Source organism: Lonchura striata, chromosome Z, assembly GCF_050655825.1.
Source record: "Lonchura striata isolate lonStrDom1 chromosome Z, ASM5065582v1, whole genome shotgun sequence".
Classification (NCBI taxonomy): domain Eukaryota; kingdom Metazoa; phylum Chordata; class Aves; order Passeriformes; family Estrildidae; genus Lonchura; species Lonchura striata.
This window is the reverse complement of record NC_140740.1, coordinates 82,403,272-82,427,734: the sequence shown is the minus strand read 5'-3', so window position 1 is coordinate 82,427,734 and position 24,463 is coordinate 82,403,272. Positions and strand designations below refer to the sequence as shown.

The 24,463-nt window shown below is 37.4% G+C and overlaps 2 long non-coding RNA genes across 6 annotated transcripts in view; one reads left to right on the top strand and one right to left on the bottom strand.

The window, feature by feature from the left end:
• LOC146763910 (uncharacterized) overlaps positions 1 to 24,463 on the bottom strand; it is a 242,467-nt gene that overhangs the window by 149,872 nt on the left and 68,132 nt on the right. The gene's annotated exons all lie outside the window — the stretch shown is intronic.
• The window catches only part of LOC146763911 (uncharacterized), a 73,822-nt gene that overhangs the window by 18,795 nt on the left and 30,564 nt on the right, over positions 1 to 24,463 (top strand). For 3 of the 5 annotated variants that reach the window (XR_014951713.1, XR_014951710.1, XR_014951711.1), the window contains one exon: positions 13,332 to 24,463. This exon is cut by the window's right edge. This is a non-coding gene — a long non-coding RNA (uncharacterized LOC146763911). The remainder of the gene's footprint in view (positions 1 to 13,331) is intronic. The other 2 variants (XR_014951712.1, XR_014951714.1) reach the window with 2 other exon arrangements.

Genomic DNA, 24,463 nt, shown 5'->3' with positions numbered 1-24,463 from the left:
ACAAGAACACAGCCAGCCTGATGGTGAGGCTGCCACCAGACCTGGGCCAGCCCAGGCTTCCTGCTCAGCCTTCATTCCCTGTCCTGGCCAAGCCTAGTGGCTGCCCCAGATGCCTTGGCACAGCAACAGCCCCCTGGGCTCGGATTGCTGTGCCCTTCTGCACACAATGCTGCCAATTTTTGGGGGCGCTGCCTGGCCTGAGGAAAGGTGTCCAGTTCAGGATGTATCTGGCTGGCTCTCTGAAACCATGGCAGATTGGCAGATTTAAGATGTGTCCCTGGGTTTTGGTGTATTTGTGGGTTTGGAGGTTGCTAATATGTTCTGGGGGTGTGCCAGGGTGTGGTGGTTGCTGCCATGTTGGGGTGAACTTTAGGGTTTGCAGGTGTGGCTGTGGGCATCAGGTGCACGCTGCCAGGTTTGGAGGTACTTCCATGTGTCAGACACATCTGGATTTGTCCCTGGATTTGGGCAATGTTACCATGTGTAAAGGTTACTTCAGGTTTAGGGGTGCCACTGGGTTAAAAGTTGTTGAAAGCAATGATCTGCTGCAGAGGAAGCAAACCCTGTCCTGAAGAAGAGCCAGAGAGTACATCCCATGGGATGCTGGCTGGTTGTTTCAGCAGCTTGGCTATCCAACTGGCCACCCACGAGAAGAGCTGGGTTGCCACCCCCAGGTGTTTTTAAATTGCCTTCTCTGAGTTGGAGTTATGTGTCGCTTTCGTGTTGCTACGTGTCAAGAAGAGCAACCAAAGCTATTTCTAAAAATGGATCTTTGCAAAGCCACAAGTTTCTGCCAGCATTAAGACAAGTGCTTCCCTTTGTAAATAGTATCAGTAGACCTCTGACTTGTACTTGGACTGCTGACCATCAGCTGGTCTGGCCTCATCTACAACAAAGAAATCTTATTCTACACAACTATTATAAAGTGGGTGGAAATAGCTTGCTGGTTATGTGGAATGAATCTCAAGCTTTACATCATGCCAATCTTTTTAACAGTAAAGCTAAAAGAATTGATCGATTTTTAAAGATGATTTTTCCAGGTATTTTATTCTCACAGATATCAGTGGTATTCAGCATTCAGTGTGTCAAGGTTTTGGAGTATGGCTTTTCAGGGACAATGGTCAATAACTCGTTTCAGTTATCTTCAGTCAGTGGAATACTCACAAGTTTTGACAAAAGAGAGAAGGGTTTTTTGACAGCCAAACCTTGATTGTTAAAGCAAAAATATAAATTTCTTACTGACTAAGCTCTGGTTGGATTGCTAGGGCTCTGTGCTTTATTCTCATTTTATTAATCTAATATCATTACTGAAGAAGACTCTGTAAGAAACTGACAGTTTTATGCAGGGATGGCAGATTTGTTAAAATCTCAAGAAAATTCTGTTACTTCATTTTATTTTAAAAACTTGGTGTCAATGTGCGATTTTCTTGACACATTTCCTGCTTCCCACTTTCATAGAACAGAGGTAGGGTAAAAAGAAGTGAATGCTCTGAATATTTTCCCTGTCATGACAAGGTAATGAGCCTGCTAGATTACATTGATCTGGTGAATAAGTGGAGATGCTGAGCACACAACAGAAACTACAGTGGGGGTATTCCCCATGGTGTCCTGCAGTATTAACCAGAAAGCCATGTCAGCTTAAGGGCAGATCTTCACCCACAAATCTGTCTCCATCTCAAGGCAGGTACTAAAAATATCAAGGAAAATACTAGTAAGTACTACTTATGTACATTAAGTTGTATTTAATGATAAATTAACACTGCTCTGTTTCTAATTTTGGACACTTCTGTCTTCAGGAGCATAGTGGGAGAGCTGTAACAACTTTTAAACTGACAACTAAACACAGAAAATATTTACTTCACTATAGGGGTAATAGTAATAATAATTGCAGTGGAGGTCATCATAGGGATTGCAGAGGATAGAAAATATATTTGGTAATGATGAGTAAGACCATATTTCTTAATCTGCAGCCTTCCTAGAAATAAAAAAAAAAATCATTTAAAAACATAAATATGATCAAACTGAAGATCTAGAGAGTATTTCAGAGAACCATTGTCTAATTATATAAGAAAAATGGTAATAAGAGCATAAACATTTCCCATGACTGTAGTCTCAGTCTTTCAGTGCTAACATACTTTATTATGTCATTAATCATCTTCAGATCAGTAAAAACAGTAACAGTGTGCTGAAATGGCTGTTAGACCTCTGATCCTACTTTTTGTAAAAGGTCTCCTCACAAAAGTCTGGTACACATCTAATGCACATCAGTGCAGGGAGATAAGGCAGAATAGTTCACCCACCTAATAGAAGAGTCATGTGTACAGGAGTTAGGTCATCCAAAAGACGTCCAGTGATGTTCAGTGATGTGACTGCATTGGAGTTAACTGTTTATTTCCATCAGAGATAAATGCTCAGCTCATACTGATGATCTGCACCTGTGCAACCCATCCAAGAGCAAGGGACTAAAGCTCTAGTGTCTGCATAAGCTTTCCTTCCCAAACAGCTGTATCCACAGCCCTGGTCACACCAAGATCACCAGGTTATCTGACAGAATGTCAAGGATAGTGTCCATGCCAGATCAGAGACTCTCCTGCTATTCTTGGTGTGAATGAAGAAAAATGAAAAATAAAACTAAGAAAATTGAGACCTTTCTTGGCAACTCTAAAATTAAGATATTCATCATTGTTAATACCAGTGCTGTCAAATAAGAGACGTGAGAACTTCTGCAGGACCACACGAAAAAGTTGAAGATAATCTTCAGATCTTTTGGGCTTTTTCTCCCCTCCCTCATTTAAAATACTTATTTCAGCTGTACTGACTAACCTATGTTAAAAGCCACCTGTTTTAGTCAGATGCATTATTAAAACTATTTGACTATAAAAGAAAATTATTAACTGGCAACAACCAATGTATGCATCTTTGTTAAACATTAAAATAAGAAGTTGAAGCAATCCTCAGTACATGTCAGAAGCAAATCAAGACAATGGATCTTGATTTTAAAATATGTAATGAAGCCAAAATTTCCTTTCTGACTTTATGAATTAACACCACTTACTGAACAGGACATGCTTAGAAGTTTTTTTCTTTATGATCTACACCAGGTGGCAGATTACAGCAGTTCTGGAAACTGAACAAATGATATGGAGATGAGCCCATTTAGAACTCTATGTGACGAAACAGAAAACAGCTTGTGGTTTAATTTCAACAAAGATAAATGTAAAGCATTGCCCTGGAGAAACATAATCCAGGAGCACAGCACAAACTGGGATTTACCCACCTGGGGAGCAGGTCTGTAGAAAAGGGACCTGGGGTTTCAGTGCACAACAAGCTCAACAGGAGTGAACAGTTTACTGCTGTGGCAAAGGAAGACCAGAGGACTTTGTGTTCCACCAAAAAGGCATCACCAACAGAGATGCAAGATGTCACCCTATCCCACTCTACTCAGTGTTTGTCACGCCACCTCTGGGATATTGTGCTTCATGTTGGTCCTTGCTGGACAGAAAAGAAAGATGCAGACAGGCTGGACAGGGTTCAGAGAAGGGCCAAAAAGATGAGCAAAGAACTGGGAAGCCTGCCATGTGAGAAAAGGCTGAGAGCTGTGTTTGTTCAGCCTGGGGAAATGAAGGCTTAGGGGAGACCTTATAATGATGTTTGAGTGCTTAAAGTGTGGCTACAAAAAAGATGGAGACTCATTTTTTGTAAGGATTCACACAGAAAAGATGAGAGGTAATGGGTGCAATGTACTTCTGGGGACATTCCTGTTGGATACAGAGTAAAATTTTTCACAATGAGAACAATTAGCTATTGGATTAATTTTCCTAGGGAAAGAGTGTATTCCCCAACACTGGACATTTTTAGGATCCATCTGGACAGGGTGCTGTCTGCCTTTTGACCAATAACTAGCAAGGCAAGATCAATTCTAAGAATGGTGGTCAGAAGCAGAGGTGAAACTCATGAAACCTCACCATCTGCAGAGAGGATTACATCCATCTGTACTGTCACCATCAGATATAAGCCCCTAAACACAGCAGTGGGGTCCAGGGGCTATTCATTCATCAGGTAACTGACCTGAATCTTTTAATTGTAACAATCTGTCTTTACAACACCATTTTAGGACAAGGCTCTTGAGCTTGTCCCAGAGAATCTGAAGCAGAGAGGAACTGCCTGGCTACAAAGTCTGCAGGCATGGTGGGAATGAAGCTGTGAGTTCCCTTCCTGTCCACAGACCCAGTCATTTGGTTAGTTATCCTAACCTTGGTGCTGTGCCTGCCATACTGCAAGGCAATGCAAAAATATATATCCTTTTACTTTCCAGGGATGGCAACAGTTGGTGTTCCCAGGCTGCTAATTTCATATGTGCCTAAGTCAGAAGGGTTATTGCATCTTCCCACTCATCCACTTCCTAACAACTGTTGTCACTCTTCCCCTGCTATTGCAAGGCTTCTCATTTTGCTCTTTGCTTCATTACTTTTCCCTAGTATAGAAAACTGCAATTCTGTGCTTGCCCTGAACAGTAAATATAACAAAATGCATCCCATCTTTCTCAATGTTACTGTGTCATTGCCCCTATCTGCAGGTTTATTCCAGGCATCCAGACAGGCTGGATTTGCAAATATACTGCTTCATTCTGTGTAGTGAAGGTGGTTTTTAAACTCTGCATTTGCACCAGCAGCTTCAGGCATGGCCTTCACCATCAAACACAGCAGCACAATCGATGCAAAGCATTAAATACTGCATTAAAAAAGCATTAAAAGATGCACAAAAACTCCAAGACAGATGGTAGGCCCACCAGAAAGGGCCTACCTGAGCTTGGACATCTGAGTCAGTTTATAATTAAGGGTAAATTAAAAAAGTTTGAAGTGAAAAAGAAATCTAGATTGCGAGGACTTTGGGGACTCAGGTCTCTCCTGTACATTCTCATACAATTGATGCTGTGCCTAAATTTTGAGGATCTAATGTACAAGGTTTTGTTTCAGACTGAGGCTGACAGGCTCTAGTCTTAATGAGAAGGACAGGCTCTAATCTGAATGGAACTGCACTGCAATTTAATTTTTACATATGCTGAGTACATTTTCTCAAACACCAGCCCCCACCTTGAGGGATTACATGTGTTCCTGTTGAGTTGGTATCAGCTACTTACCTCAAAACAACGACACAATGAAAGAAAAGAAAAAAAAAAAAAAAAGGAAAGCAATTACAGCACTCTTAGAATTGTCTTTGAAATAATTTACAGTTATTCCTTTCTGCTATTTTAAAAGTTAGTATGAAATAGAAGAAAATACCTTCCACGAAGACATGCATGCTGTTCAGAGGCTCACTCAGAGTTTCAAGGTTTTCTATTTTTGACGATTTCTAATGCTACCAGTGTCTCTGTAGCAGCCCAGCATGTTAGCCTGGGGATGTGATTTCCCTTTATCACAGAAAGGAGAGAAGAAGAAGAGCTACACCTCCTTATGCCTCTTTGAGACATAGCCAAACACCCAGTTGTTGGCTTTCTGAGAATTCAGACTTTCAAAAGGTATGCTCTCATACTTAGCCTGTTTTTCAGGCCAACACATAGCTCCCACTATTAGTAATGCCAATATAAGAGAAAATCTTTGTAATTCAGGAATTCAAGGACATTTGTGACCAAACTCCCCAATACAGAACTACGAAGCATCAGCATGTGATATCCTCAGAATACTATAATTAACTCAGTGATTCCTCCTTTTATAAAGCCAAGATTTGTCCTTATTTCTTTACAAAGTCTGCTGCCTGTACCTACAAACAGCACTCACAGAAAACAAACACACATTTCAATTTCTTTGACATTTTGGTTTTCCCATTAAAGGTCTTATCTATGTACATTAAAATGTCAAGTATTCCTTGTAATAGGGATTTGATTGTCATTGTACAAGTGAGTGACAATGGGTTTTCTTTCTGTGTTGGGAAAGAAAGTTTCAGGTCCAGTTGGATTAAATTCTTTTCATCATGCTGACCAAGATGTATATATAGATATTTATACTGACTAACAGGGTATCATTACCCTCTTAATGTGGCAGTGGACATGAGAGGGTAGTCATCAGAGTTGGAAATCACATGTATTGCAATGAAAATGGTTCTATTGTGACTGAGCTGGTATGTCCTCATCCAGCAGCCCAACATATGGTAAGCATTTTTTATTTTATCATAGTGACAGGCTTCTATCCAATGCTTTATTGTGTATTTCTAATAAAAATGTCTAGACTCATGAATTAATTTCTCTTATTTTCCTCTCCTCCAATCTCCTTTGGATTTTTTGAGACCTATAGCAATAGGTGTATTTCTTTGATGCTACTTTGCAGAAACTCCTGAATAAGGATTAGGTATCAAACTGTGCTAGAACATCCATCCTGCAGATTGGCAGCCAGATGATCCACATACTGACAGTACTGAGCAGTCTTTTGTAATTTATCCTCAGGGAATGATAAAACCTGTCAGGGGCTCCCCTGTAAAGGAGTGTAAAGGAAGAACCTATGGACAAAATTGTGAACTGCATAAATACCCATCATGGTCTTTTCCACATATAGAAATGGTGTGTGAAAAGTTCAGGCTGACGAGACAGTTATCTAGTTAGTTATCTAACAAGACAGAAATTATTTGCAGTGCTGTCTCTGCAAAACTCTACATGACCTCTGGAGCAAGCTTACCTATATGTGTAACCAGACCTCAGTCAGCCATGGCAAGTGCCTATGGACCTTACAACACATGAAAAAAAATCTTTAATGCACCAAGCCAGGGTGGGTTTTAACACACAATTAAGGATAGCACTCCCCTTGGTAATAAATGCATGAAAAAAATGCAAGCTGAAAAAAAAATTAAGAAGGGTAATTGTCAGCTTTCACAGAACTGATAATACACCTCTTTAAAAAAAAAAAAACAAAACAAAAACAAACAAGGAAAGCACCGAGGCTTTCATTTTCCTGAGTGGTTTGCTTATGTTTAGATAAAATCCAAAAGACTATCAAAATTGAACAAAACAGATTTCATTCACTGGATGCAGTAAATGAAACAGAGGTGCAAATAGTGTGAAATTATTTTCAGATTGTTTGCTGACAAACACCCAATATTTTGAGAAAGACAAATTTTCTTCTGCCAAATTTGTACACCTATATAATAATTTGAAGGAATGGACACACTAAGTTACAGCAGGTTACCACAAGCTGAGCTCTATACACCCTGATCTAAAAGACACAGAAGAAAAGGAAGTTAACATCAAACATCTGATTGTTGACCTGGATAAAAATAAAATAGATTTTGTGGTTATAGTGTATATTTTTAACTTTATTTATAATCTGTTTTCCTAGGGATTTTGCCTCACAGTTCAACCAGTGAGTAGAAGAGCTGGGCCTTTTAAGTTTGACTATCTTCTTTTCAATTTTCACCAGTATTTCTCTGTTAAATTTAGCATATCCTTACTTGCAAACAACAGAAAAATAAAAAGTTTACTTTCTTCCAGTTACTGTTACATGCGTTTTAGAAAATCACAGAATAATTTAGATGGGGAAAAAACCTCAAAGATCATTGAATACAACTGTTAACCCAATACTGCCAGGTTTAACACTGAACAGTGTCCCTAAACACTACATTTACACAATTATTAATGCAGGAACAGTGATTCCATGACTTCTCTGGGCAGCTTATTCCAATGCTTGGCCACACTTTCAATGAAGAATTTTTTCCAAATATCGAATCTAAACATGTAAAAACAGTAAAAAATGTCACTAAAAACATCCAAAAAATGTCACTAAAACATCAAAAAAATGTCACTAAAACATCCTGGGCCTTACAGGATTTATCTGTTTTGGTTATCTGATTCAGAAGGGTAAAAGTAGCACCTGCATCAGGCTACATAATATTGTCTGGGATTTGCATGTATTTGAGGCCTTCCTTCTGTGACTCTTAACACTGGAATGTTCAAAATAGCCATGGTTTTATTGATATAACTAGAGGATGCAGGTTAAAAGAGAATGAATGTCAATGAAGCAGCCTTAGGGATGTAAACTTTGTATTGTAAAGGAAGAGCCATGTGCCCTTAATAAATCTTTGGAAAGCTGAAGCCTGTGGTAGATTACAAGGTCTCGTGATGTAAACACAGCTAGGGTTTCCAAATTAGAGGAGCACCACTTGGCACAGGACTGCTCTTCCTCCTGAAATTCAGCAGAGACAGGCAGATCCCTTCAAATGGTGATTCATCTAAGGACTGAAAATTTACGCCCACCCACCAGTAAATTAGGCACAGGGTCTGAGCTAGAATGTAAATACTGCTGGTTTTACCTTCATCAGAGAGGAAAAGTAACAACTCTGTCTTCTCCAGCAGTATATGGTACCCAACTACAAGAAACACCGTGACAAGGAGGAGGTGTATATGTGACCTGCCACATCCTTGTTTGTGTTTTCAACTGAAAAATTATTTAGGAACCAGAATTCCAGCCCACTCTGCAGACGATGGTGCTCTAAAAATACCAAAAGAGACATCTGGAAAACTATTTGGATTTGAAAAACTATTCCTGTACACTTCTTCTCTGGACATGACATAATCACTTGCATAGACAAATCTTTGTCTGCTTGAGAAAGTCACATCACATCTTCCAATAGCCACAAAGATAAACTTTTGTGACCAGTATAATTTTATTGCTGCTTTCTAGGACCAATTAGCACATAATTTTCACATGCTCAAAAAACTTGCAAATACAAAACCACATAATTCATCATAGAAACCCATAAAACCTCTATATATTTTCTATACATATTCAACTTTTAGTTGTTTACTGTTCATGCCGAAACTAAATGGTTTGAATGTAGATACATAACTCGAGGTCAAAATACCTTCCTTAGATTTACCCATTTCTGAACTTCAAAAAATTGCTTATTTTTATCTTGGAATGGGAATATTGCTTTTACTATCCTGACTTTTAAGCAGTCATGACTATATTTTTAGCTGGTGTAAATTGTCATAGCAACGTTCCTCCCATGAGATGCGGATCTCATCCCTCCTTTCTCTGTATTATATCATATAAAGAGAGAAGGCAGATTTTACCATGTGTCAGAATTTTATACCACCTTGTTATCCACTCTGTTATCCAAGCGCAGGGCATCACAATCACATTAATAGCTGAAATACAATGGATTTCCTGTATAACCTGTAAATGCTTTTTTTGACAACTGCAGTTTATTCCAGGATCTGTGCTCCTTTCTAGGAAATTGTGAACAATGTTTGCACCACTTCTTTTGCATTGTCCAGCTATTTGATCTCATTTTTTTTTTCTAGGCTGGGTAAGAATATATAAAACTAGAGCAAGATTTTATCACAAATCCTGAGCAAGATTTGATTTAGATCCAGCTCTGAAAATTTTATAGCTCCTATAAAACGTGCTCAGGACTTGGGAAACCTCATCCAAACTGAGTCTTCATTTTCCCCCAGACCATCACCAAATAAACTAATTGGAGTCACACCTTGCAGTGTTGATGTGCACATATCATTTGGCAGAGCCATGAAATGAATTTTTTTATTATTATCTCCCATGTGAATTGCTTTCCTCATTGATAAGAGGGAGTGAGGAGTGTAATAGGTTCTTAGTTTTCCTTTCTATATTTTTTGAAATCTTCATGATCTCCTATGCAGTCAGTGGCTTTTATTGAAACTATTGTAAGAATTACAAGCTTGCCTTTTGTTGGTAATGCCTAGTGTTAGAGTTTAATACTAAAATCCAAAACAACACTTGCTCTTGAGGGCAATAAAGAATGCATTACTAATCTTGAATTTTGACTGAAAATGTGGGGATTAAATAAAAAACCTTTCTCAAAATACAAAGGAGTGGGAAAATCTTAGATGAATTCCTGCAATTTTACCTTAATTTTGAGAAATCTGAAAGGACACTTTCTATCTATAAGCCAGCTTATATGTGTGTGTAGAGCTCACCAGGGACATGAACAAGAATATATGATTTCTGCTATGAGTAGTTGGAACACATCTGAATGAACATCATCACAGCAGAAGGACTTGGAAGCTGGGCTGATGTCATCAGGCAAAGCTGAGTGTGAAATACATACCAGGGCCAGATCTGAGAGAGAAGAGACAGAAGATCAAGTGTTTTGGTTTGGGTTTTTTGTTTTTGTTTTATTTTTTTTATTTTATTTTAAGTTATAATTATTGATCCATTCATTTAAGGACTAGCCTTTCACAAGTCCAGTGAAAAAAATGGTCCTGGTGCTGAGGCAGCAATAGTCAGCTCACAAAATGCAGGAGTGGGTAGGTCACCTTGTCTTATTCCACTCCTATTTGCAAATCCTTGCAGCAAATCAAGAATCTAGTCATGCATACACTTCAAAAATGCTGTGGGATGACTATAAAAATATAATGGAAAATTTTTCACCCCAAAAGTGTAAATACCTATCCCAAGGCAGTAAAACATATCCTGACTAAATGGCAGTAGGGTATACTTTCTCTTGTTCGTTTGGTCTCCTTCTAAGAGGAACATAAAAGAGATTTTGATACTTACAGAGAATTAAATTACTACTGAAAAAAAAGATATTTTTTTCCTAAATTAAGCTCTCCTTAGAAATCCTAAGCACTCATCAGAATTGTTAAAAAGATGGGGGGTTATCCCAAGTACATTGTTCTTCCTGGCAAAAAGAACTTTGCAATGCAAGATCAGATTCACTCAGCTGACTTCACAAGTGATTCTGGTAAAAGTGCACATAGAAACACAGGCAAAATGTATATACATTCCCTATGAAGTATATGAAACTGGTGATCTTTTTCAAGATGTAAAAAGTAGAGATCTTTAAGCTGGCTCATATGATCATCTCCTCCCTGTCTTCTTCCCTCTATTCTGTGTTTTAGCTTAGACATTATTTTATAGCTGTGTTTGATATCCAGGATATGTATGAAAAGAATCCAGCTTTAAAGTAACTAAGGATTTAGTGGAAGAAAGAGGCTTGTTAGTTGTCCTGTAAGTACCACCTCTATGTGAAATTCTGAAATGTAGAGTCATGCAATACCTGAGTTCTCCCTGTCTTAACCTGTTTTATTTACAGTTCAGTACCCTTACAACCCAGCAACCTACCCAGTATCTTTTCACTGATGGTATACAAAGGTTTTTTGAGATTTGGATGTGAGTGTAAATGACTTTAAGACTTAAAAGAGCACATGTATCTTTGTGACAACTCGGCTACCACAGCAAAGACACCTTCCCTTTACAGCCATCCAATTTAAAGCAGAGCTAGCATGTGTCCTTCTGAAACTTGAGAGTGTGCAGGACTGAGAAACAGCCTTTAGACATCTAGTCAGACAATACCATAGCAACTCCAAGTCAACAGGCCTTCATGATGTTCTCTTTCCTGAATCAAAGCACCTCCTTCACATGTCATGAGGAAAAAGGTGACTGCAAGCTGAAATGCCTTTGCTGCTTGTTGTCTATTTATATGCCAAAAATCAATAATGCCGCTAATTAATGGGTGATGGCTTTCCTTAAAGCCCATTACAGCCAATGAATAGGTCAAAATTGGTACAGAACAAAATCCTCAACCAAAAAATCAACTTGAAAAAAAAATTAATTGCATTGATTAGAGCATTCCAAAACAGGTTTACATCATTCCTTGAATTCTCCAGAATTCCCTGTCCATTGTAGAGGAATGGAAACCAAATGGCATTGTTAAGACATTCAGGACCTATAGATGAAACCATGCAGATTAAGGAAATCCCTGGGTTGCAAATGTATGCCTGATGTATCTAAAGACAATATACAGATCCTACTGCAATTCAGGCTGTAGGAGAGCAACAATATGCATCAACATATAACTGAGGGGTCTTTGTTAGCAGAAGTGGCCCCTTCTCTGTGCAGGAGCAAAGATTTTAACTTCAGGAATACAAGTTGAAACTGATGTTATGATCATTCACTAAAGACACATCCACACAGCAGCAGAGGCAGCACAACTGCAGGTGCTCTGCAAGGAGCGCAGAGGAGGTCACAAAATACAATCTGAAAAAAATACAAAGTAAAAGCATGCAGGGAAAGCCTCCCAAATTCCTATTGCTGCCCTACTAGCAAGTCTCATAGTTCTGCCCACTGCACAGGAGAGGAAGTAGGAAACATGGAGAATGGAAGTTTCATGTAAAGTTTTGTTTATCTCTGGTGTACATCCCAGCTGTGGATTAGAATTCATACAGTTGAGTACCTCTACAATACCAGTTACTAATGTTTCTTAACCCAACAGTGTAAATTTTTAAAAGTTCCTTTGGTTCTTTCTGTGATTTACACCTAAGCAAAGCAAAAGCATTCTGCAAAATACACATATACACACACACACAAACAAAAAAACCAAAAAAACACAAAATCTTTGGAAAGACTGAAATATTTACATACCAAATAAATCTTTAACACTACCATCTGGTGGTGAGAGTTGCACTGAGACTATAATTTCATCTGAGGATCTCAAAATAAAAATTTTGTCCTTACCATATTAACAAAGTAAATATGTAATATGGAAAATGCATTTTGAATCACAGCAACTGTGTAGTCCTGTATTTTGTGTCCTCTGGTAGCAAATGTAAAAGGCTACTTGGAGAGACCCCATCAGCATGCATACATTTGCTGCTGTACATTCCTCATCCTTCCCAGCAATCACCATTCAGAACAGATCTGAGGGCAGATCCCTTAGCAGCTGAGTGAAATAATCTGTTTTAATATATCTGTTTTAAATTGTTTTGCCAACGATAAAGTAAAAATCCAGATATACTGTCCAAAAACATTATGCATTAGTAAAGAAAACTTTTATACACTTCTGCTAGTCTGAGTAATATCAAATTTAACCTGAACATCCAACATGTCAGAAGCCTAAGAATGATGGAAAGAAGCTTTGTTAAGCTGTTTTTAAAAGGATTATCATAATTTTATGGTTGCTATCATTATTGTTATTATTATTTTTTTAATTGAAAATATAGTATGAACCCTTACAGAACATAGGTTTTACCTTGAGAAGAAAGAATCAATTAATTTTTGCCATAGTCACTTTCCAAATAAGATTATGATGTTATTTTTTAAAATCTTCTTTTTGTTCTACAAACACAAATTTTGACTATACTAATGAAAAACGGTTTTCACTTACTGTTTGTTCTGTTGTGCACAATAATTTTTAACTGGTTCTTTGTATCTATTTGTGCAAGGTTCTCACAGGAATAAGCAGTACCTCGGCTTAGTTGTTATTGGCAGGTTTTTGTGTGTTTTCTTGTATTTAGTCTCATTTTCTTTGGTTTGGTTTGGTTTTCTCCAGAAATACCCATCTGTTTACTTTTTGTTTTTCCTTTTCAGTCATCCCCCAGCTGTGCTGAGGAATCTTGTTACAAGGGAGGACATGTGAAGTTTTGGGACAGACTGTGTGAGACCAACATAGAAATGGGCAAGGAGTGCTTTGTAAAGGTATCTGTGCCCCTGCTATCTTGCATTCAGTTATTACACTGTTTTAATTTGCACATGGCAAGGTACAAACAGGGCTTAATGCACCAGTTCTGCAAAGAGAAGCAGGGGTTAATGCACCTGAGAGCAACTTCTGCAAAGAGAAGCCTTGCAGAGCCACATTAGGCTTCCTGAAACTAAGCAGAAATGTGACACAAGAAACCTTTACCAAGGTTTAGTATCAGTTAATAGGTAAACTTTGCTTCTCCCCTCAACCTTTTTTGAAGTCATTGGAACTGATTTATAAACAGGAGAACTTGAGAAGAAGACACCTACATAGCAGGATCTGCAACAGAAGATAAAACTGAAAGCATCTCACTGAGAATTTGAAAAAGCAGAGAAAAGCATGGAAAATAGATGAACAGTGAAAAAAATGCCAGAAACAGCACAAAGAGGTGTAAAACAAGGATGAAAAAATAGCAGCAGGATCCTTTTAAATCCATGGGGAAGTGGAGCATAGGGAGGTTCTGTTTTGTGTCAAGTCCTTTCCTTAAAACACCCCATCAGCCCACTAAATGAAAATATAACTCAGACATACTTATTTAGTTATGAGAAATGTTCTTTCTGTGGTTTTCAGCCCTGCTTATACTCTGAGAAGTTGCTGTGCCACTGTGCTGCAGTTTGCACTCAGACTTCCCTCTTTTTGGACAGTTTCAGCTTCTTTGGCTCAGGGTTATTGAGGCAGTCTGACACGGACAGTGATCAGTGTCTGAAGTCACTGGCATGTGCTGTGGGATCTATTTGTTTTGTTTTCCTAAGCACAGAGAGTTTAAGATAGATATTGCTGAGCTTAAGATGTGTATTGTCAAGCTTTTCTCCCAAAGCATATGGATGGGTCATTTTTGGAAAAAAAGAAGGAAATAAAAGCAGAGGATTGTAGTAATGGACTCTAGGAGCTGGACTTTTTAAAGACCAGCACAGATGATAAAAAGGGATAGAAGCAGTCATTCTTGTTCCTTGATTCAGACAGGAAATCACTTTTCATCCATCAAGTTCTTGATAAAATTTTTAAACAAAATTATTTCAATATAATTTACTTCAGTAAGGCTTTGAACAGGCTTAGCACCTAGCCTCACAGATAGCAAACATTAAGAAAACAATTTCTCAGAAGCAAAGCACCTACAAGACCCTCTGCCCATTTCATTTCTGCCCATAAAAGATACATGTCAAACTATGGGTAAATGCAGTTTCAAGCTTTCTTTCTGGCTTAAACAAAAATCATATCAATCCACCAGGAACAATTTTAATCTTCAAACTTCGGATGACTGTGTACAAGTGTATACTGTTGACTTTGTTAACATTCATTTGTTAACATTCAGAAAGGAGAGGCTCCACTTTTAATACAGATAGCATATCAAAATACAGCTCTGAGATTTGTCTTTGACCTGCATTAACTTCACATGTAATTAAAGTGTAATTACTACTTCAGACCCCTTCAATAAAAAAGGGACCACAGCACTTCTAGAATGTTACCATGATGAAGAAACCTTCTAGAAATAAACATTTTCTCTTGACCAGGTTGAGTCATGGGAATTTCAACCTGGGGCACAGCAGCACAGAGATTTACCTGTGCAGGAGACCAAGTGGGAGGGAGTAAGTGATGAAATGTACCTGGTGAAAGTTTAACATGAACATTCAGTACTGGAGAACTGGACATCAATGCACATCTTGACTCAGCTTTAAGGGTAAATTACTGATTCTTCTCATAACTCCTATAAAATCCTGAGTACTCTCTCTCTCTCTTGTGGAGTTTCAGTCATCTGAGTTTCAATCATCTGAGAATGCAATTTCCTGTCCCACTTTTTTTATCCCTAAAACCATCTGCAAAAATAATGCTCATTATTCAAATGGCGGCTGAGCCATTGATTCCATAGGAGTGTGAGTAGTCTAAAATCTTACTTAAACTTGCCTTGTTCTATGTTTCTCATCTATTTCCCCAATTCCAAAGGTTTGCCAGAAGCTGTAGTACTTGTGTTGCAGAATGCCTTTGAATAAATAATGCCTTGGACCTAAATTAAAGATGACCACTCCCAGCAGGGTGTTGGAATGGTCAGCCTCAAGAGGTCACTTCCCACCTTGCTGCCTCTACACTTTGGGCCAGTCCTGTGCCACATCTTGCTGTTCCTCACAGCTCAAGCCCAGGCGACACTCACACACCCCACAACAAACTGGAACTGGATTTTAAAATAAAACCGTACATTTGCATGCAAATGTAGCATCTGCACTTTAATGAATCGTTCTTTTCAAAGCCATGACAAGTCTTTAATTTGATTTCCAAAAAAAAGTGCATTTCTGAGGGAATAAACCAGCCATAATCCTGAGGTATGGTAGCTCCTGCTCTAGCGTGATTTACAGCTGAGATACCAGTCCTGGTCACAGACAACTTAACTGGGGAAGCTTATATCAGCTGATAAAACTGTGGCTCCTGATGCTGAATCTCTCTTTTTTTGTACCTTCTTACTTCTTTGCAGCATCTGCCAAATTCAGGTTTGTCCCTCTCTCTCTTTTTATAAATAGTGCGTCTGAGGAAAAAAAAAATAAATCAGACTCTGCCTGGACTACATCTGGTAACACTGCACATTCTGTTGATGCTCCCACCCATTTTCTGCTATTCCAATGTCCTTTCTATTCTCAATATAATTTCTTTTTTCTAAATGTATTCTTTTTCTCTCTTATAACCAGGATAGAAAGAAAATGATAAAAAGAGGAACAAAATCACCTTCCATGGTTTAAGGCAAAGTAAATATGAGTAGTTCTCTCTCAAAAGCATCTGTGATTCAGGAAAACACCATATCAAGAGAACTGATGATGATCTAAGTTGCAGCATCTGAGCTTTTTCCAGATCCAGTCCGCAAGAGATAAAATATTCAGGTCTGAAGGGAGGGTGCAGAAAACACTTCAGCTCTTTCCCTGTCCTGCAGCTTAGATTACACCACTTAGCATCAGCCTGAGACCTCCAAAAATGGACATGGAATGAACCTCTCTTCAGATAAAACACTCTAACCATCCTCAAATGACATTACAAAAAGCTAAAAGAACCAGACAAATAAATATTATGAGATGTCCTCTTCACTCTGAAATATTCCTGATCCTCAAATATGCAGTGCTAGTGTGCTTGAAAGGACAATAGTGACCAACATAAAAAACACAAAAAAAAAAAAAAAAAAAAAAAAAACCCAAACAAAAAACCAACCAACCAACCAAACAAACAAAAAAACCCAAACCGAAACAAAAAAAACCACCCCAAAAACTAGAAAATAGACAATCAAAGCACATATTGCCATATGTAGAAGTTGATGCATTAATTAGTCATGCCCTTTAATTTCACCTATTCTGCCTTGGGACAGAAAAGGATCACTAAACTGAACACTGCAGTGACCTGCCCTGGGGAAGTGGTATGCTTTGGAAGAACCAGATTTTACAAGGTGATAAAATTTTGTTGCTTATGTTAATAATAATGTCCAAATGCTCTTTTTCAGCTCAAAAATACACTGAAATGGATTTCCATTTTGGTAGGAAATTCGAGCAATTATTTTTTCTTCAGAAACTCAAAAAGCCAAGCTTCCTAAGCAACTTATAGCATAAAATATTTATTTGCTTTGGTACAAATGGGCAAAACATGGTCTCCACCAGAGATACTATTTTCTAGAATCTACACTGTTAAATTACAGTGTAATCTTGAAAAATACATCAACTACAACAATTAAGCTAAGTCAGGTCACATCAAGTAGTCTTTGGCTGCAAAAAGTATAATGTCAGATAAGAGTAAGCCTGCTCCTTGATGATGAGTAAGAAGAAGATGGCAATAAAATCACAGCATCTAAAGGTCTGCCCTCACATCTTCTGCTGAATTTATTAAGGAATATTAGACATATCATCCTGGGGAGAAAATAAATGATGAAATAACAGAAGGAGAAAATAAAATAATTAGGTTTGGGCTCCAAACCATGACATTACAAATAAAGGACAACCTGAATATGTTCTGATTGGAAACTCCACAGGGTAGCTGCAAATCCAAGCCTAATCAGAGGATGTATTGTTCTCTTCTCTGAGATGCTGTATTCTTTTTGGTCTTTTTATCAGTCTAGCTTATTAGCACACAGATTTAGGATTTTTTCCAAGGGAGATGCAATTTTCACATAATAGTCTCTTCCACCTTTAAATATGTGAGCTATGCTATCAATGATAACTAAAGCTTAATGAGATTTTTAATGCCTGAAAATTAAATTAAATTTTCTTAAAACTCAACAAATACTACAGTGCTATTTCATTTGAAGATGCTAGGTAATCAGCAGTCTACAAATTCAGTTTTTTAAAATTTATCTTTTCTTAAATGAAAAATAGTTCCACTTGGTTTAATATTACTCACAGCTCCACTTTTTAAACTGGTTCTTATGATAGCCTAAAATTACTATCAATGATAAATGTATACTGGAAAGATATTTTTCTTTAGCTTAATACAGCTGGAAGAACTTTGATGTAAGCTACAACCTCACTCTTTAGAAGCTACACAGGGAAAGCTATCTGCAATTCCTAAGGGGACTGTATAAGCTGATTATTTTTGGAAAAATACGTATGAGATTCTGCAGGTGTCCAAGTAGTTCATCACTACCTTTCCAAGAAAGAAAATAAGTTTGCTGCTGAACACTCAAGAAAGAGCTAATAGTGTTAATAAACCGTATCTATTGTTATGTTTGATCCGAAAAAAGTCAAGACAAACACAAAAGTCAGTGTCAGTTACTATAGCAGTAAGTAAAAGACAGTCTAGCTGCCTTGGAATTTTCAAACCTTTAGAGATAAAGGCTAGTATCATAGCCTTCCTTGGAAGCTTATGATAATCCATGAATGAAAGGGATTTAAAATTGCCGAAGGAGAAGAGATGAGTGTGGATACCATTTCTATAGTAACACATGTTGAGAGCTAAAGATAGTCATACAGAAAGGGTGTATTTTGATTTTGATGAGTCAAGTCAGTCATGTGGATGAGTATGTACTTCAGTTTCATGTATTGTCAAAATGATAAATATATTCCTTCTTAATTATTACCCTAATTCAGGAGTATCTGATACTAGAGTGTTTTTGTAAAGAGCTCTTGCAATTAATAATAATAACAAGAGCAATAAAAATGCATCTTTTAGAGTTCTATTAATGGACGAAAAATGCTGGCATTATAAACTTGAACTTGTTGTGGAAAGCAAAGCACTAACTCAGTGTTCCTCAAATTAAGAAAGTTAATTCCTGAGGAAAAGATTAGAGTTACATAAGAACCAGAAAACAGGCAGGAAACAGAGTGTAACTTAGGGCTAAATTAATCTTTCAGAAAGGTCAAAACACAGAATTGATTCTGAATTGATTCCTTATTCCTTCCATCCCAGTCCTATGAGTTTCCTATTCCGTCAGTATAGAAGTATCCTTTTGAAAAGTTTAATTATTATACACTGGAGTAGATAGCATAGATTTACTTTGCAGTTACCCTCCTAGGACTTGCAAAGTAATTCAGATGATTTTAAGCCTTGATGAAGAGAAGTCCATTGAAAGACATCAAAGACTCTGAAGGCATAGTGGTGGTTTCTAAGGATCAGATTCTAAAGGTTTTGTGTTTGCCAAAGTAGAAATATTCGGGAAACACATAGAAAATAGCTTGCAAAACTTAAGTATTCAGTTCTGATATATTTATCACCTTTATTTTTTGAAAGCTTTAAAAAATGGGATGGATGTTAGTGTCTCAGGATGGTTCTGTTAAGGCAGGAATCATCTCTAAATCTTCCCATCGTATCTGGAACCACAGAGTAGTTTGGTGTCAAATTGGTAGCTGTACACCAGCCAGCTTTGACAGTGTCAGCTTTCAAACTCCACCTAAGTGAAACAGAAGTAAGGTGCTCTGGTATGACACCAGAGCTGCTTCGAACACAGATGTATGAGGCAAGAAATTTAGCTGATTTCTGGAAAATCTAACAGCATAACAACAGAAAAAAAAAAAAAGGCTGTTTGAGAAGATCTTCTAATAAGGCCTCTATTTTTGAAGTGAAAAAACTAAAGCACAGTCAGGTCCTTCTGAAAATCATACCCAAGGAATCAATTAAAATGCTGTGTAGCTGTTTGCAATTAAGCCTGATCATTAATATATGCTTTCATTAAAAATGGTGCTCAAACATCTCTTCACAAATTAACCATTTATTTACTGCATGTTTCTTTCTACCTATTATTTCAATCCATTCTGTTTATTTTATAAATAAACCAGTCTGTTGAAAGAGGACATAATATTGAGGACCCAAATGTTTCATGCTACAAACACCATGCTAAGCACCTAAAATATCCACTAGTTTTCTAGAGACTTGTAACCTCCATAAGTCTCTGCAGCTCTCAGAACAACCAGTTCACTCTCTCTAAGAACCCTTTATTTCACAGAATCACTGACTCACAGGATGTGACAGGTTGTCTTAGAGCCCATGGCATGGGATTGTGTCCAGATGATTCTTGAATACCTTCAGAAAGGGAGACTCCACAACCTCTCTGGACAATCTGTTCCAGTGCTTGCTGACCCACATAATAAAGTTCTTCCTCGTGCTCAGGTGGAATTTCCTGTGCATAAGTTGCTGCCCATTGTTTCTTCTCCTCTTACTTGGCACCACAAAGAAGAGCCTGGATCCACCCTCTGACACCCTCCCTAGACTGATGAGGTCCCTTCTCAGTCATCTCTTCTCAACTCTGAAAAGGCCCAGCTCCCTCAGCCTTTCCTCAAAGGAAAGATGTTCCAACTTATGTTTTATTTTATTTTATTTTATTTTATTTTATTTTATTTTATTTTACTTTACTTTTAAAAATATTGCACCATTTTATTAAGTATTCCTACCTGTGATGATATCTCTTTACATAATCCAGTCCTTTACCTACTATTATTATTATTATTATTATTATTATTATTATTATTATTATACATGCAGAAAACAAAATTCTTTGTCATTTTAAGAAAATTATAATTGTAATGTTTAATGTTACCAGGGAAATCAAAATTTTAAACTTGGATGTACTTTTTGCCATGATCTCATAAGAAGATTTAGAGTAATGTTTTCTTTTTGTGGGTGACAGCTTTTTTTTGGTTGGCTGGAATTAGTGCCTTTGCTGTTCTTTTTTGCCTTTTGATGGGGAGGTCGGGGCTTTGGGTTTTTATGGGTTTTTGACTCAAACTTTCACCAGGTTTGTCAACAAGTCCTACAAAGAAGCTCCTTTCAAATTGTTTTTTCTGTCCATTAGGCTGGCTCATGCATGACATATTCCTATACCCAAAAAGGGAGTCAGTTAGGAATATTACAGGCACTCATGGGAGGGGAATGGTGTTGCTTTCAGAATGGAGGGAAAGGGGAGAAGAAGCTGGAGGAATGTATAGGATAGCAGTGAGTAAGAGGAAGTGATTTCTCCAACACAGAAAGTCCTCCCAGCTTGCAAACATGACTGACTCACCACATTGTTGCTCCATGGTACAAAATAAGGACAAAAAACATTGTAAAGGATGCTGCAGGAAGGGAGAAAGTTACAAGAAAAATGCCATTGCCATGCTTCTGAAAGTCTCAGTACTTTGAACTGAATTCAGAGACACTAGAAGAAAGATTTTCATGTCTTTTCACTGACTCAGTTGGAAGTGTACCACTTAATATTAAGGATTCGTTCAATTAGACTTTCCTTTTTCGTTTATGCATCTGCCAAAACCACAAGTCTTAATTTGTCATGTATTTAAATGATACTGTACTCTAAGTCTTTGTTTTCCTGTGGCCATTTTGACTTAGGAAAAAAATCTAGTCAGTTGCACAGCACATGACCCTGAATTGTGTTGCTGGATGAGAAAGGAAAGAGATAGAGATATGGTATCTTAGTCAATGGAATATGGAACTGAAAACTTCCACATCTGTTTCTTCTTTTTAGAGAGAACTTTAAGGTTTTCCTGTGAGATAAGTGACAACTATAAAAAAGAAATAAAACTGGCTGTTTTACTTTATGTTCTTCCTCTGAGCTCATCTGATGTTCACTTGCCACCACATAACTGACTCACTGCTAAAAGGCTGTAAGATGCAGTGGTGAATAAACTACTCTAAAAACAGAACATGTTAATCTAATGCTATGCAAAGATCTGCTAGGAGTAGTCAAGCAGAAAAAATAGCCAATTACTATCCTGTGTGAATATTTTACCTTAGAAAAGCTTAAATGTGATTTTTTTTTTTTTTTTTTGCTATTATATTAACCTCTCCTTGTGGCCAACTCTGGCCTTCAGAGTGTTTTTTGACTTCATTTTCTGGAGATCTAAGAGCTTGGGAAACACACTCGAGCAATTTGTTTGACATTTCAGCCAAACTACTATCAACCTAATGTTGAAGATTAAAAGTTTAATCTTTTGCTCAAGTATTTGTGCTGTAATAAATTGTTTAAAGTAGCTGCCTTTTGTGAAGCATTAAAGAAGATGTGATGCAGCACAAAGCACATGTCTGTAATGGAAGGGTAAGAAGAGAGAAATGCATAAGCAAACTGCAAACCAACTTATTCATTGTCCCAATTCTGAGGGAAGCATGGCCATGTCCCTTAAATTCCCCTTGACAACAGCTCTGAAATGGAGTCTGAAGAGAGTATGTAGGAGAGGGAAGATGCCTTTGATGCAAGCTGTCCTCAGAATTCTAGGCTTGCTCTAAACTGTGTGTTTCTCCTGGTTTTATTAATTTTTATGAAAAAGAACAGCACAGAGTGCTGCTGAGAGCCATAATACTCCATCTCCAGCTGAAGTGTTCAACTCCAACTATCACTGCTTTGTGAGGCTTAATAGAAGGGAAACTTTTCCTTGAATCCATGGTGACACAAAGTGATGATGCCCTGGTGCAGATAGAAAAATAGTGTCTCTTGCATGAGAACTGTTTATAGAAAGTTTTTGGGGTTAGTTTTAGTTTTGGTTGATATTTTTGTTGATTTTTCCCACAAAAATTTATAAAAATCTATTTCACACTGATATTTGGCACTGGAGTTTCAAGTACCTTTTTCTTAAAGACAGTTGAGTACCATTAATTTCAAAATATTTTTGTTTTCTTTTTTGTTTCTAGAGGGTGAAGTGCTTTTTTTTTTTTTCCCTCTAAAATTCAAATCATTAAGCTTCTGAATCTTTTGGAAATGTTTTTATTTGCTTGTGTGTTTGCTTTTCTTTTTCTTCTGTTTTTTTTTTTTTTTTGGATGGAGGTGGGGGAGATAATGGGGGCTGAGGTGGTGTGGTTCGCTGCTCTAGAGTCCAAAGCCTTAAGTAATACTTCTTAAAATTTAGCTATCTTCAGAGTTATCCCATGAAAAGGAAAAATAAATAATCCAAGGATTACTGAACCTGGAAGAACATGAAAAGAAGATTCCTGCCCTCAGCTACTTCATTCTGCCATGACCTTAGCTGTGCACAGCAATTTTGATCCTCTAGTGTAACTAAATAAAGCAGATTTACTTTTTCAGGTGCTAGTCCAGCCTGCTGTTATCAAAGAACAGACCTTGAACAGAAGCAGATATTAAGGCAACATAAGGCCTTGAACATTCTTTGGGAATAGACAGTTCTGAAAATAACCCTCTTAACAAATAAATTCCAAAATTCTTTTTACATTAATTACTAAATATTGAGCAAACTGATTCAGCTTTGGCTGGACTATGAGAGTAAAAAGGAAACAAAAGGCTATTGGTAGCCCTAGTTATCTGCTGAAAGCTAGTCTTCATCTGAAAACAGCAGTTGCATGGGGTTTTTTTTAAACAGACAAACAGACTAGGCACTTAATCCATTTCAATGAGGTCCAGAAGCCAATCCTGTATATAAAGCATTGATATATAATCCTGTACATAAAGCATTTATATTTTATCAGAATTATGATCTTTCCAAGGTCAAAGCATAAAAGCATACTTTATAAATAAATTTATTCTATTGGGCTAATAGTTCTGAGGATAGCCTATCCTCCACAGTTCTGAACCTATGAAGTTTTCAATTTACTTTTTTTCACAATGGCAAAAGATACAAACAGGGGAAAAAGGCAGGTGTGCTATATGCTACCATTTTGTTAACAAAGGCAAACATCTTGTTCTGCAAAGATTCCAGATTTAAGTATTGCACAAATCTTTGCAAGCAGACTGGAGTAAAGCAGACTTCCTGATGGGTTATAGCTGCTTTTGGGCTAAACTTCAAAACTTTTTGGCACTTTAAACACCATCTGAGTAGGGATCAACAAAGGAAAGAACTCCATTGTCAAACAGTAGGTATCATGAAGAGTTCTGATTAAAACAATAATTGCTAAGAAACAAGGAAGAGGAAGAAGTGCTTGCATTTGGACACGGTTGGGCTATTTGTACTGTATGAGTTAATCCCAGTAAATCACCACAATTTGTTCAAGCAGAAGGAATATTTTCTGAATTCCCCTTTTCATTTTATCCACTGTTGAAAAATTCTCACATGCCAAGCTGAAATTTATAAGACCTATAACAAATTATCCCCCAAGAAATAAAAAGCATGCCTGTAATTATCCTTTTAGATTTGCAAATCATCCCATCTGAATATTTTAAAATATGTATTAAGAATTATCAGATTGAATCCAAACTAACACAAGAAGAACTGGAAGAGGAATACACTATATTTGACACACTTACACAGCACATAGATTCCATATAAAGAATGGCATGTTAATTAAAAATATTTCTTTTTTTTTACTGATTTCTTCTTTTATGCCATGTTCTTCCTAATTTCTCTTGCTGTCATAAGAAGTTAACTATATATCCTTTGTAGGCCTTTTAATCAGTGAAATTTTCTGGAACAGATCTCCACAAATGCTGTCTCAGTAGGAGTGACACATTGGAAGTGAATGAATGTACACTCATTTTTGTTCTGCTGAGAGATCCATCCATCCATCCATCCTGGAGCCTACATAGCTGCAAGAAACTGATAATCTGGGTAAAGATAGGTCAGTTCATTTTCTCAGCCATTTGCAGGATGGT